This window comes from Mya arenaria, chromosome 10 (assembly GCF_026914265.1).
Source record: "Mya arenaria isolate MELC-2E11 chromosome 10, ASM2691426v1".
Lineage (NCBI taxonomy): Eukaryota > Metazoa > Mollusca > Bivalvia > Myida > Myidae > Mya > Mya arenaria.
Genome location: NC_069131.1, coordinates 27,670,635 through 27,685,329, shown reverse-complemented (window position 1 = coordinate 27,685,329; position 14,695 = coordinate 27,670,635). Strand labels below are relative to the sequence as shown.

Genomic DNA, 14,695 nt, shown 5'->3' with positions numbered 1-14,695 from the left:
TTAGCCAACACAACCAAATCTGTCTGTATACTACTAGTGTGTGATGAATTTTATCTTTTTGTTTTTACGACAGGCAATTTCGAGCGTGAACGAAAATATATGGCCACAAATGACATACATAATTTGGCCTACTCATAAAGGTTTTGTTCGTTCATTATCTCCCAAAGCATTAACGCTAGCATTAAACCGTATGATCGCTCATTTGTTCCAGTCATAAGACGTGATTGACTCAGACCAATGACCAAGGAGATTGTCAAACGCAATTAACACATAATACTGCCTTATAGGTACTTATATGTTTAAAGATGCACTTTTACTCCCAAATAAAATTTACCACAAGTAATACAACTGTTTTGATATACCAAAAAGGATGAATAAATGTCGACAACAAAGGTTCTCATAAAGGATACCGAGTTTAGTTTTAAAGAAAGGTGCAGAAAAAATGGTATATCTACCTATAGTTGATCACAGTAAATATTTTAGCACTCACCAATCATTTAATTAATTTACGTTTTCAGCTATTAAATACACGGTTACAATCTTGTTATCAGTATTTAATATTTTCCATAAATGCATTATTTAGTAAGTACACATGTAGTTAAAGGTTTATCACTCAAAATTTATGTTTGTTATGCATGTGTATGTATTGATTTTGAAAACGAATGGCACTTTAACATCTTAACTTACAAATACCTTTATCAGATTTACCAAGAACGGGACCAAGGCATATGCGAAATTCACTGTAAAGTGCAGCAAACACGATCATTGTTTAATACAGCTAACAGAGTGATTGTTAAGTGCAGCATACAAGTGCATTGTAAATTGCATATTACAAAAGCATTATCAAGTGCAGCCAAGAGCGAAGCTAGAGCCAATTTTGGATTACGCAGATCGATGACAGACAACATGTTAACTCCTTCAACCCTACCCCCTTCGGTTGTTATTACAAGTTCAGGGTTTTTTGGTATGACTAAACTTCGACCTGTCAAAATTTCATTACGCAACCGCGTATTTGCGTACAGTCAGCTACACGCCTAGCAGTTTACAAACGGAATTTTATGACCAGTATACAAGCGTATTGTTAACACCAACATACAAGCGTATTGTTAACACCAACATACAAGCGTATTGTTAACACCAACATACAAGCGTATTGTTAACACCAACATACAAGCGTATTGTTAACACCAACATACAAGCGTATTGTTAACACCAACATACAAGCGTATTGTTAACACCAACATACAAGCGTATTGTTAGTTCCAACATACACGCGTATTGTTAACACCAACACACAAGCGTATTATTAGTTCCAACATACAAGCGTATTGTTAACACCAACATGCAAGCGTATTGTTAACACCAACATACAAGCGTATTGTTAACACCAACATACAAACGTATTGTTAACACCAACATGCAAGCGTATTGTTAACACCAACATACAAGCGTATTGTTAACACCAACATACAAGCGTATTGTTAACACCAACATACAAGCGTATTGTTAACACCAACATACAAGCGTATTGTTACCACAAACATACAAGCGTATTGTTAGTTCCAACATACACGCGTATTGTTAACACCAACACACAAGCGTATTGTTAACACCAACATACAAGTGTATTGTTAGTTCCAACATACACGCGTATTGTAAACACCAACACACAAGCGTATTGTTACCACCAACACACATGCGTATTGTTAGTTCCAACATACACGCGTATTGTTAACACCAACACACAAGCGTATTGTTACCACCAACATACAAGCGTATTGTTAGTTCCAACATACACGCGTATTGTTAACACCAACACACAAGCGTATTGTTAACACCAACATACAAGCGTATTGTTAACACCAACATGCAAGCGTATTGTTACCACCAACACACATGCATGTTGTTAACACCAACACACAAGTGTATTGTTACCACCAACATACAAGCGTATTGTTACCACCAACACACAAGCGTATTGTTAACACCAACATACAAGCGTATTGTTAACACCAACATACAAGCGTATTGTTAACACCAACATACAAGCGTATTGTTAACACCAACATACACGCGTATTGTTAACACCAACATACACGCGTATTGTTAACACCAACATACACGCGTATTGTTTACCAGCATACATACGTATTGTTAAGATCAGCATACATACGTATTGTTAAGACCAGCATACAGCTTCTTTTTTACAGATGTATTGTTATATGCAACATATTTACCAAGTAAAAACCACACGACAAGTACAATACAGTTGTACAAGTCTAGTATTAAGTAACACTTGATGGATGGAGTTTGCAAAAGCAAACATCAGGCGGCGAACGTTCGGGCGTATCGGAAATGGAACTGATTGAAAGCGTTTTTTTTCAGACCGCAAGGCAATTCAGGCATTATTATTAGTTGTCTTAATCTAAAATAACAACATACATTTCTTGATTCCTCTCCCAAATACATTTATAAAGCATTTGAAACCTTATTCTTAAAAATGGTATAACGCTTCTAACATGAAATACGCAACGCCATTGGTCCAAATAACTGGTCACGTGGTGACCTCATACATTTGCATATTGGGTCACTAATCTTTATATCATACCAAAATGGCCTCTATCTTCCGATTAAAAAAATGAAACTCCTCCAATAAATTGATCAATATAAACTTGTTGTCAACATATATTAAATGTAGCGGATAAGTAGGTGGTCCGATATGGAATATACGAGGCGCAGGAAACCATAGTCGGCTTCACTCTTACCCGATATGGTTTCCTTTGCCCCGTGTATCCCATATCAGGTCACCTACTTTCGTTCTCATCCGATATGGTTTCCTTTGACCCGTATATCCTTACTAGTTCTGTGCGTTACGTAGTATAGCGCAGAACTTTTGTCTTAACATTTTGGCGCGCAAATATTAGTGCGCGGTTTGATCAGGTGTAAAAGTCAGGTGACCAATGGCTATTGGTTGGCGGTTTAGGCGGGATAATGTTCGTGGCGATTAGTTCTATGCTCGACAGCGATCTGAACGGTCAACTTTTGCTTGAAACATGGCGACGTCCGAAATGTCAGATGTTATGGACAAAAGGATTGAACAAAAAATCATGGAAGTGATGAGGACAGACAACCAGGAGTTACTCGGAAGCATCAGCGGGATGATATCTAAAATAAGTGATAAACCCTTGTCTTTACTTGACATTCCTAAATTTAAAAGGAAAAGTAACGAGGAGCAGTACAAGATTAATTCTAGGGTATTAGAGAAAATTGAAACGGCAGGGTCGCACGTACAGGCGCAAAATTTAACCGCCGCACACGAGGCTATTGTTCAAGGTAAACATAACATCGATATTTTATTTTTCGATAACAATTTATCTGTGTACATAACACGGATTATAGTGACCACATGCATGGGTATTTATAAGATTGGTAGCATTGCGCATCTTAGTCAATATACACATGTATAAATAATAAGTACTTCATATAAAGCGCATTATTACGCCAATTATGTTGTGTTTTTCTAGCTACTGAATTGCTGAAACACCGCCAGAAACTGGTGCTTTTTGCAGACACGTCCGAGTTGGGTTGGCGTGTTGTTTCGGAGTACGAGGCCAATCCCATTGCAGACGACAGCGATGACGAGAAGCGCATATACAAGGCCGAAGCTCGAGCCAGTAGGAAGGTCAAGTCGGACAAGAAAGAAGCGGCCGCGTAAGAACTGGCCGTATCGCCGACCGGAACAGCAGCCGGGATTACAACAGGCGTTGCACATCGCACAGACGAGCAGGCAGCGTCCCGGATTGTGTTTCATGTGTGGGAAATCTGGCCATTGGAAAATGGAGTGCCGGCAGAACCCAAGCCAGCAGAATAACAAGATAAGTAGTTTTATGAATTGCTTGGTTACTGACGTAAAAGATTCAGGTACGAATCATCCGGAACCTACTCAAGCGGAAGTGGAGAGGTAAGGAAGTCCTTCTATAGACATCAACCCTTTAAAAGAAGATAGGAGGGACTCTAGCATAAATGACGTAACTCCAGTCGGTAGTTTAAAGAAACACCTAAGTAAGTGGTCGGAAACGTCCGATAATCAATACATTTTAGACGTGGTTGCCAATGGTTATACGTTACCATTTAAGGTTATTCCAGAGAGAATAGAGCTGAGAAATAATAAGTCTGCAAGGACTAATCCCAGTTTTGTAGAGGGAGAAATTGCTTCCCTGGTTAGAAAGGGTGTCGTTTCAGAGGTTAAGGAGAAACCTCATATAGTGAATCCTCTTACAGTAGAGTATAATAGAAATGGTAAGCCTAGACTCGTCTTAGACTGTAGACACATTAATAAATGTTTGCATCTGTTTCGAATGAAATACGAGGACATTAAGGTTGCAGAAACATTATTTGAAAAAGGCACATACATATTCACATTTAATTTAAAAAGCGCCTATCACCATATCGATATTTTCCCAGATCATTGTATATATCTCGGATTTTGTTGGGAGGATAAATGGTATCCATATAAATCTTTGCCATTCGGTATTTCCACCGCTGGGTTTATTTTTAGTAAAACTTAAAGGGTATTGGTCAAATATTGGAGATCTCTAGGTCACAAGATTATTATGTTCCTTGATGACGGCATAGGCGGCCACATTCACCGAACAAAAGCAATGTTAGCAAGTTCATTCATTCGCCAGTCAGTAAGGGAATTTGGTTTTTTGTTGGCAGAAGACAAAGGCAGTTGGTACCCGAAACGCATTGGTAACTGGTTAGGTCACCCGCTAGACTATGAATCAAATTTAGAATTTTCATTTCTTGTGAACGGATAGATAGGCTAGAAATAGCGATAGACTCTATAAAGTTTCAGCTCGCATGCGATAAGCTGGATCTGGTCAGAGTGCGTTTTTTAGCAGGTATCGTTGGCCAAATTGTTTCATTACAAAGCGTGCTCGGTAAGATCGTTTGTAGAATGACCAGATATTTGCATCGTTGTATTGATAGTAGAGCTAGTTGGAATGCTCCAGTCAAGGTAAACGAAAACGCCATAAATGAATTGACGTTTTGGCGGGAAAATGTAAGACGATTACACATAGAAGGCAAGTTTTTGGTATATGACAAAACCACTGAGTTTAGTCTTTGGTCAGACGCAAGCAGTTTGGGCTACGGCGGATTCGTGATTAGTGAAGTAGTTTCTGGTAAGGGTTCACGTGTAGATTTCTATCATGATGGTAATCGTACCTCGGGTTTACTAGTTGATGTGGTAGTGACGTCATCAGATGACGAAACGGATTGCAGCTCACGCACAGACTGGGTTTGCGATGGTTTGCTCTCGGAAAAGAGGTATTTTCAGAATAATAAAAATGCTTAGTTTATTCGAACATAGCCCCAGGAAATGGGCAGGTGCGCTCAGAAAGCGCGAGACCGGTTGAGTCTGAGGTATGCTCCCTGAAGTGGGCAGGTGCGCTCAGATAGCGCGAGATCGGTTGAATCTCAGAGATATGCTCCCGGAAGTGGGCAGGTGCGCTCAGATAGCGCGAGGCCGGTCGAGTCTCAGAGGTATGCTCCCGGAAGTGAGTATGTTCGCTATGTTAGCGAGAGACGGTTTCCGTCTCAAAGACATGTTCCCTTATTCGAGGCTCCCGAATGTGAGTCTAAATGTTTAGATTTATCGCAAATGAATACACACATTAAAGTTCCTGACGTAGCAGAAAATTCAAAAGTACACGGGACTTGGTCTGATGCAGAGAAGGTAAAAAGTTCTACCTGGCGGGAATTGGAAGCTGTACGCCGAATTATGCTTAGTAATCTGCACAATTTTGTGGGTAAAAATGTTCTGGTTTACACAGATAACAAAAATGTAAAGTACATTCAGATTTCAGGAAGCAATAAAGACGATTTCACGAAATATGTCTTGATATTCATCGTATATGCGATGTTAACCACATCATTTTGTTTGTAGAATGGATTCCAAGGAAGGATAACGCAGAAGCAGATCATTTAAGCAGAGGCTTAGATTCAGATGATTGGTCAATAAGTGATAATAATTTTAAAATTTTAGACACAAAATGGGGACCATTTACAGTTGATAGATTTGCGTCACATTATAACAATAAATGTGATCGTTTCAATTCAAGGTGGTGGGTACCAGGTACGGAAGCCATAGATTGCTTTACGCAAAGCTGGGTAGGAGAGATGAATTGGATTGTTCCACCGCCGAATCGTATCGTTGAATGTTTAAACAAGATGGTTGCTGAAAAATGCAGAGGAACAGTGGTTGTTCCTAGGTGGATATCGGCTCCATTTTGGCCGTTACTCACTATTGGGAAACATGGTTTTAAAAGTTTTGCAAAAGATGTTTATGAATGTCCCCTTACAGTCGCAGTCTTACAGGGAAAAGGGAAAAACGGGATATTTATGCACGATCCCTTGAGTTTCAGATTATTGGCGCTAAATTGTGATATGCTTGACGTTTAGAAGAAGCGTCATGATTACGGTTTTACAGGTACAGACTGACGTACGCGTATCTAAATCATAAGCGAAAACGGAACACGTACATGTTGTATCATGATATATACGTATTGCAGGTATTGGCTTGAGACAAACGCTAAAACGAAAGTTCGAGGAAGCCGGGGCGATTATTGACAATTCTGAACATGTGGTCGACAGAATGGCAAGCCACCTTTTAGCTGCTAGGGCGGACAACACCGTTTTGAAATATCACCACCAAGCAAAGGGATTCATAGACTTTTGTATAGAGAAAGGATTCGAATATAGACCAGCGCATTCCATTCATATTGCAATGTATTTATCATCATTGATAGACAATAACAAATCTGCCAGTGTTATTTCGGCAGTGTTTTATGAAATCAAGTGGTACCACTCGTGTAAATGATTTTACAGATCCAACCGAGAATAGTGTAGTAAAATCAATGCTTGAATGTGCAAAGCGTTTAAACTCAAAACCCATTAAGAAAAAAGACGTTGTAAATTCTGAGCATTTGATAAAGCTTTGTGACATGTTTATTGAATCAACGGATGTGATAGTTCTACGGGATCTCGCAATGATTCTTCTCTCTTATGCTGGATTTTTACGTTTTGATGAGCTTAGTGCACTGACTTGTAATGAAGTTAAATTTGAAAGTGAACACTTAGTTATTAGCATAAAGAAGAGCAAAACAGACATTTATCGTGGGGGAAAAGAGGTTTTAATTGCAAAGGGTTCGACATCGGCTTGTCCAGTTTTTATGTTGGAGTGTCACATGAAATGCGCCGGGTTAGTAATCGGTTCAGATATGTTTTTATTCAGGCCAGCATGCAGATCAGGCAAAAAAATGTTTTCTGTTAAAAAAGAACAAAAATATCAGTTAATACCCGCGCTAGAGAATGCATAGTTTCAAAGTTACAATTAGTCGCTCCAACATTAAACTTGGGGACTCATTCTTTAAGAGCAAGTGGAGCTACTGTAGCAGCAAATGCTGACGGAGTTTCAGACCGGTGTTTAAAGAAACACGGTCGATGGAAGACAGATACGGCCAAAGACGGCTATGTTGATGATTGTCTAGAGAAAGAATTGTTCATTACAAAACAACTTAAATTATGAATGTTTCACGACTTGAATTTGATTGCCGACTTCACTAACATTTGTAAATTCTATCGCATGTCCTGCCCCGGCAAAGGTGTTTGTTATTTGTAAAAGAAGTGTTCAGACTATATCGGGTCACCTATTAACCCCGTGACATTTAATAAAACCCGTCTCGGTCGTATACAAGTAATACACCGATACATGATAACGGTTATTACGTACCCAATTAATCTCAAGAGCCTTGACTACGGCCCTATGGTAATTAACTCCTATTCACGTAATATCCTACCACGTTACACTTAAAATGTACGATTAATTGCTTGTAAATCCCGTACAGATAAAACGATCGCTCTTGCTTGGTGAAGCTTGCGGAGTCTGTTAAAGTGACACTTTTATTCAAAATTAATACATACACATGCATAACAAACATAATTTTTGAGTGATAGACCTTTAACTACTTACTGAAAATGCATTTATGGAAAATATTAATTACTGAAAGCAAAATTGTAGCTATGTATTTAACAGCAGAAAGCGCAAAAATATTAAATGATTGGTGAATGCAAAAAGATTTACTGTGATCTACTTTAGTCTCCTAAGGTAGAAATACCATATTTTATGCACTTTTCTTTCAAACTAGATTCGGTATCCTTCATAAGAACCATTGTTTTCGACATTTATTCATCTTAAGGACTATTAAAAAATATTATTAATTGTGCTAAAACTTATTTTTGGGGATTAAGAGTGCATCTTTAATATTTTCACTGAGTTTTGGAGTGATTCGGTTCAACTCGGAATGGTTACCAAATCATTAAAAGGTTTATAGATTAATGACACTGGACCTGAGCAGTTCCGGTAACAGGTCGGGACGTGGACGAAAACTACCAAATTCTTATTTCCGGTGCCATCCGTCCGGAGCACCCATTGATGACGTTTATGGAAACGATATGGGTTTTGTTTTCATTTGTAAACGTTGGGACAGACCGGCGACTCTTTAATGGTTCCCCACCACTGGGTGACCTTGCCAAAAACTGAAACGCTCGGACAACACTTTCCCCGCCATTTGACGTTGACGGAAGCTTACCTGTGTATCATTCTTAACCATTTGATGTTTACCTTTCCACCTCTACGTCATCCACCCCCTCCCCCTTTCATAAACGCTTATCTTCAAGAACAATGCACTTCTAGATGCAAGTTCATTGCCAAGTATAACTAACTTTCAAGTAAAATGTACGGCCTGGTACGAGTCAGCTGCCAAACATAAGTGTTGATACTCAATGTGTGTACAATGTAAGTGTCCTTAAGTACATACTGTTCTTATTAGTGATTTACATGGTAAAATATATTCCCGTCACCCTAGTCATCCTCATGTATATATGTTGAGTACTAGATGCCGTTTCAATAAAAGAGTTGGGTGCCGTTTCAATAAAAGACTTGGGAGCCGTTTCAATAAAAGACTTTGGTGCCGTTTCAATAAAAGACTTGGGAGCCGTTTCAATAAAAGACTTGGGTGCCGTTTCAATAAAAGACTTGGGAGCCGTTTCAATAAAAGACTTGGGAGCCGTTTCAATAAAAGACTTTGGTGCCGTTTCAATAAAAGACTTTGGTGCCGTTTCAATAAAAGACTTGGGAGCCGTTTCAATAAAAGACTTGGGAGCCGTTTCAATAAAAGTATTGGGAGCCGTTTCAATAAAAGACTTAGAAGCCGTTTCAATAAAAGACTTGGGGGCCGTTTCAATAAAAGACTTTGGTGCCGTTTCAATAAAAGACTTGGGAGCCGTTTCAATAAAAGAATTTGGTGCCGTTTCAATAAAAGACTTGGGAGCCGTTTCAATAAAAGACTTGGGAGCCGTTTCAATAAAAGACTTGGGAGCCGTTTCAATAAAAGACTTGGGTGCAGTTTTAATAAGACTTGGGAGCCGTTTCAATAAAAGACTTGGGAGCCGTTTCAATAAAAGACTTGGGTGCAGTTTTAATAAGACTTGGGAGCCGTTTCAATAAAAGACTTGGGAGCCGTTTCAATAAAAGACTTTGGGGGCCGTTTCAATAAAAGTATTGGGAGCCATTCCAATAAAAGTATTGGGAGCCGTTTCAATAAAAGACTTTGGTGCCGTTTCAATAAAAGACTTGGGAGCCGTTTCAATAAAAGACTTGGGTGCAGTTTTAATAAGACTTGGGAGCCGTTTCAATAAAAGACTTGGGAGCCGTTTCAATAAAAGACTTTGGTGCCGTTTCAATAAAAGACTTGAGAGCCGTTTCAATAAAAGACTTGGGTGCCGTTTCAATAAAAGACTTGAGAGCCGTTTCAATAAAAGTATTGGGAGCCGTTTCAATAAAAGACTTGGGTGCAGTTTCAATAAAAGACTTGGGAGCTTTTTCAATAAAAGACTTGGGTGCAGTTTTAATAAGACTTGGGAGCCGTTTTAATAAAAGACTTGGGAGCCGTTTCAATAAAAGACTTGGGGGCCGTTTCAATAAAAGACTTGGGAGCCTTTTCAATAAAAGACTTTGGAGCCGTTTCAATAAAAGACTTGGGAGCCGTTTTAATAAAAGACTTGGGAGCCGTTTCAATAAAAGACTTGGGAGCCGTTTCAATAAAAGACTTGGGAGCCGTTTCAATAAAAGACTTGGGAGCCGTTTCAATAAAAGACTTGGGGGCCGTTTCAATAAAAGACTTGGGGGCCTTTTCAATAAAAGACTTTGGAGCCGTTTCAATAAAAGACTTGGGAGCCGTTTCAATAAAGGCTTTGGTGCCGTTTCAATAAAAGACTTGGGAGCCGTTTCAATAAAAGTATTGGGAGCCGTTTCAATAAGACTTGGGAGCCGTTTCAATAAAAGACTTGGGAGCCGTTTCAATAAAAGACTTTGGAGCCGTTTCAATAAAAGACTTGGGAGCCGTTTCAATAAAAGTATTGGGAGCCGTTTCAATAAGACTTTGGAGCCGTTTCAATAAAAGACTTGGGAGCCGTTTCAATAAAAGACTTTGGTGCCGTTTCAATAAAAGACTTGGGAGCCGTTTCAATAAAAGTATTGGGAGCCGTTTCAATAAAAGACTTGGGAGCCTTTTCAATAAAAGACTTTGGTGCCGTTTCAATAAAAGACTTGGGAGCCTTTTCAATAAAAGACTTTGGAGCCGTTTCAATAAAAGACTTGGGAGCCGTTTCAATTAAAGACTTTGGTGCCGTTTCAATAAAAGACTTGGGAGCCGTTTCAATAAAAGTATTGGGAGCCGTTTCAATAAGACTTTGGAGCCGTTTCAATAAAAGACTTGGGAGCCGTTTCAATAAAAGACTTTGGTGCCGTTTCAATAAAAGACTTGGGAGCCGTTTCAATAAAAGTATTGGGAGCCGTTTCAATAAAAGACTTGGGAGTCGTTTCAATAAAAGACTTGGGAGTCGTTTCAATAAAAGTATTGGGAGCCGTTTCAATAAAAGACTTTGGTGCCGTTTCAATAAAAGACTTTGGTGCCGTTTCAATAAAAGTATTGGGAGCCGTTTCAATAAGACTTTGGAGCCGTTTCAATAAAAGACTTGGGAGCCGTTTCAATAAAAGACTTTGGTGCCGTTTCAATAAAAGACTTGGGAGCCGTTTCAATAAAAGTATTGGGAGCCGTTTCAATAAAAGACTTGGGAGTCGTTTCAATAAAAGACTTGGGAGTCGTTTCAATAAAAGTATTGGGAGCCGTTTCAATAAAAGACTTTGGTGCCGTTTCAATAAAAGACTTTGGTGCCGTTTCAATAAAAGACTTTGGTGCCGTTTCAATAAAAGACTTGGGAGCCGTTTCAATAAAAGACTTTGGTGCCGTTTCAATAAAAGACTTTGGAGTCGTTTCAATAAAAGACTTTGGTGCCGTTTCAATAAAAGACTTTGGTGCCGTTTCAATAAAAGACTTTGGTGCCGTTTCAATAAAAGACTTTGGTGCCGTTTCAATAAAAGACTTTGGTGCCGTTTCAATAAAAGACTTTGGTGCCGTTTCAATAAAAGACTTTGGTGCCGTTTCAATAAAAGACTTTGGAGTCGTTTCAATAAAAGACTTGAGTGCCGTTTCAATAAAAGACTTTGGTGCCGTTTCAATAAAAGACTTTGGAGTCGTTTCAATAAAAGTCTTGGGTGCCGTTTCAATAAAAGACTTTGGTGCCGTTTCAATAAAAGACTTGAGTGCCGTTTCAATAAAAGACTTGGGAGCCGTTTGAATAAAAGTCTTAGTCGATTTTGTCGTAAATTATCTTTGTGTCAAAGTTTTATCATTCTGCTACATCTTTAGCCAGCATAGAAAACACCTGGGGCGTAGCTAGTCCTCTATTCATGTAGATTCATAGTTGTGCTTGTGGAGTCCGGGGGCATGCTTTATTTAGAAATGGAAAATAGCCAGTTTTAGAATCATGGAGTCAAGTACGCATACTTAAACTTTGGTTGATTTAAAAAAAAAAAAACGATTTGTCAGAATCATGTGGATTCAGCCGCGTACTCGCGTATAGGCAGCTCCGCTCCTGAACACTATTTTGAAGAAATAAAAAAGTCAATGTTAAAGCCATCTGTGACGGTTATACAGATGTAAGATTTATTTAAGTTACCACTAAGTTTCTTTATTGGACCGACCCCCTTGGATGTGTGTGTGGGGCGGGGTAACTTATGGCTGAAAATCATCAATTTCAAGGCTCAATCTCTTTTTTCACGTGAACTGCGTTTCAATAACAATACCGTACAGACCATTTATCGCATAGATTCTGCTCATGACGTTATGGGTATACATGAGCTCTCTCAAAAGGACTCGCTCATTTTTTAGCAAAAAGCACTTATTACTTTGTTATGACGAAGCAAAGTGTGGCAAATAACAAGGAGTGTTAATTAAACTAAGATATTGACCGCTGGAGCCTTCCAACAAATGTTGATATGTGCTATTATAAATATTATTTTGGAAGTCTACCTTTTTGTATAGCGTAAGTTACATGATTCAACACTAAAACCCACTAAAACCAGATTATTTCTAATACTTAAAGCTGCACTCTCAAAGATTAAACGTTTTGAAACTATTTTTATTTTTTTTTGTCTTGGAACGAGCCAATTCTTGCGAAAATCGATGGAAACCAGTTATATAAGATTGCTGACAAAAAATTAGATCGCAGATTTTTATACATGTATTTAAGTTCCAAAGTTGATGTTTGTGTGTATTTCTTAAACCGTTAGTAACGGTTTAAGCCATAAAACATTAATTTTCGAACGGAAATATGATAATCTACGATCTGATTTTTTGTCAACATTCTATCATTGGTTTGCAGATATTTACGCAAAATTTGCTCTTTAAAAGACAATTTTTTTTTTTTTTGTAAAAATGGTATATCTGTGAGAGTGCAGCTTTAAAGTGTATTGTTTGCTGCAATTTCGGTATCAAAGAGTATAATAGGTATAATACAAGTGTTTTCAGATGCATTACCGGGAAAAACAAATTTAATGTTACCAAAACATAAGCGAGTCACTTTAAACTAAGATATCTTTTTGATACGGCCCCGTCTGTCGGCCACCTGAGGAAAAAGACGTGCAGTGACACCCAGCTGCATCGCTCGTTTTTAATCAATATTTCCATATTTCTATATCCAGTAACTGTTGCCATGGGAATATAAAAAGATGATTAAATTATGTGATAATTTGACATTTTCTTGTAACGAGTTCTATGTTCAAGGAAGGCGTACACAAATATTAGTTTTCACTTACCAGACGGACCCTATAGCTATCTCCAGACCCTACATTTTTGTCGTAGTCTGGATTTTTTTTCTTAATGTTATTAACAAATGTGCTTTTTTTAACCATTTCTTATTTCAAATATTATATTTTTATAAATCTAATATAGTCATAGACATTATTAATATTTGTATATACGTCTTACAAAATTAATGTAAAAATAAATACAACCTATAAAATTACTTCTTTACTTATCGTATTGTTACTTTTGTTATAATTGAAATAATACTTATGTTATAATTGTCACATGCCATGGTTTGTTTCTGTACGTTTTATATATTAAAACGACCTATCATCAGATGAATATACGGATTATATTTTAACTTAACAAAATCCCCAAATTGAGATATAATCAAGACCGTTACCACGTTCTTTCATCACTCACTAGTGTGTATGGGTTATATTTTCACTTAAGAAATATATTGCCTGAATTGAGATTTAATAATGTCATTTTTATATAGACATCAATTGTGCTAAAGGAACTCAAGAAAAAAACGGATTGATTTAAAGGGACTGTACACCAGATTGGCACCAAAAAAGTTTTTTTCTGTAACGAATCTCAAGACAATTATTTTATAAAATGTTTTACTCTTTGATATCATAATTGTAAAAATACCAAAATGTAAAAAAATCAAATCGGAGACAGGGTTCGAACAGGTGTCGCAAAAATTGCAGTCCAGTGTTGTATCCACTGTGGTACGAAGGCTTAGCTTAAACGGTTGGAATATTTTAGCTATAAACCTAACATGGTAATATCACGTGATAACATCGACTAGCCAATCACGCATAAGGAATGAATTCTACTAGGTAGACATACCTTGTTATCTTTTTTAATGGAAATATACGAAAAAACTGCGAAAAATATATTAATTGTAAACTATGTGGTACTTCAGTAAGTAATTTTCAATGCATCGTACACATCGAAACCAGGTTTATGTCAGATTTCGACAATTTTCTTTTTTTTCGCTATTTCATCATACGGAGTACAGCCCCTTTAATGTTTCAAGACAAATTCTAATATCTGATTACCGCGGGGATATTACGTCCAATCGCTGTAGGTATATACATGTATTGTGATTTGAGAAGAAAACGTTTCAAGCGCAATTACTCACAGGTAAATGTTTCCTGCGATATAATCTTCAATACTCTCAGGATATTTTCTTTTTATACAATTAATTCTTCAATGAAATACGTCGACACAGTCATGTTTAGATCATCATGTGCCTAGAACATAGTCTGAAATCTCTTATGAACATTTACAGTCGAACTCCGTTGGCTCGAACTCCAAGGGATGGACGAAAAAACTTGGAAAATTCGAGCCAAGCGGGAATGCTTAGCTTCAGTATAAAAAATCGGTCCTCTACAGCAAGCTCGAGCCATCGAGAA

At 37.8% G+C, this 14,695-nt stretch overlaps 1 protein-coding gene and 1 pseudogene across 1 annotated transcript in view; one reads left to right on the top strand and one right to left on the bottom strand.

Annotated features, from left to right (window-relative positions):
• LOC128206684 (uncharacterized) overlaps positions 1–14,695 on the bottom strand; it is an 85,221-nt gene that overhangs the window by 53,245 nt on the left and 17,281 nt on the right. The gene's annotated exons all lie outside the window — the stretch shown is intronic.
• LOC128204543 (uncharacterized) lies at positions 3,054–3,965 on the top strand (annotated as a pseudogene).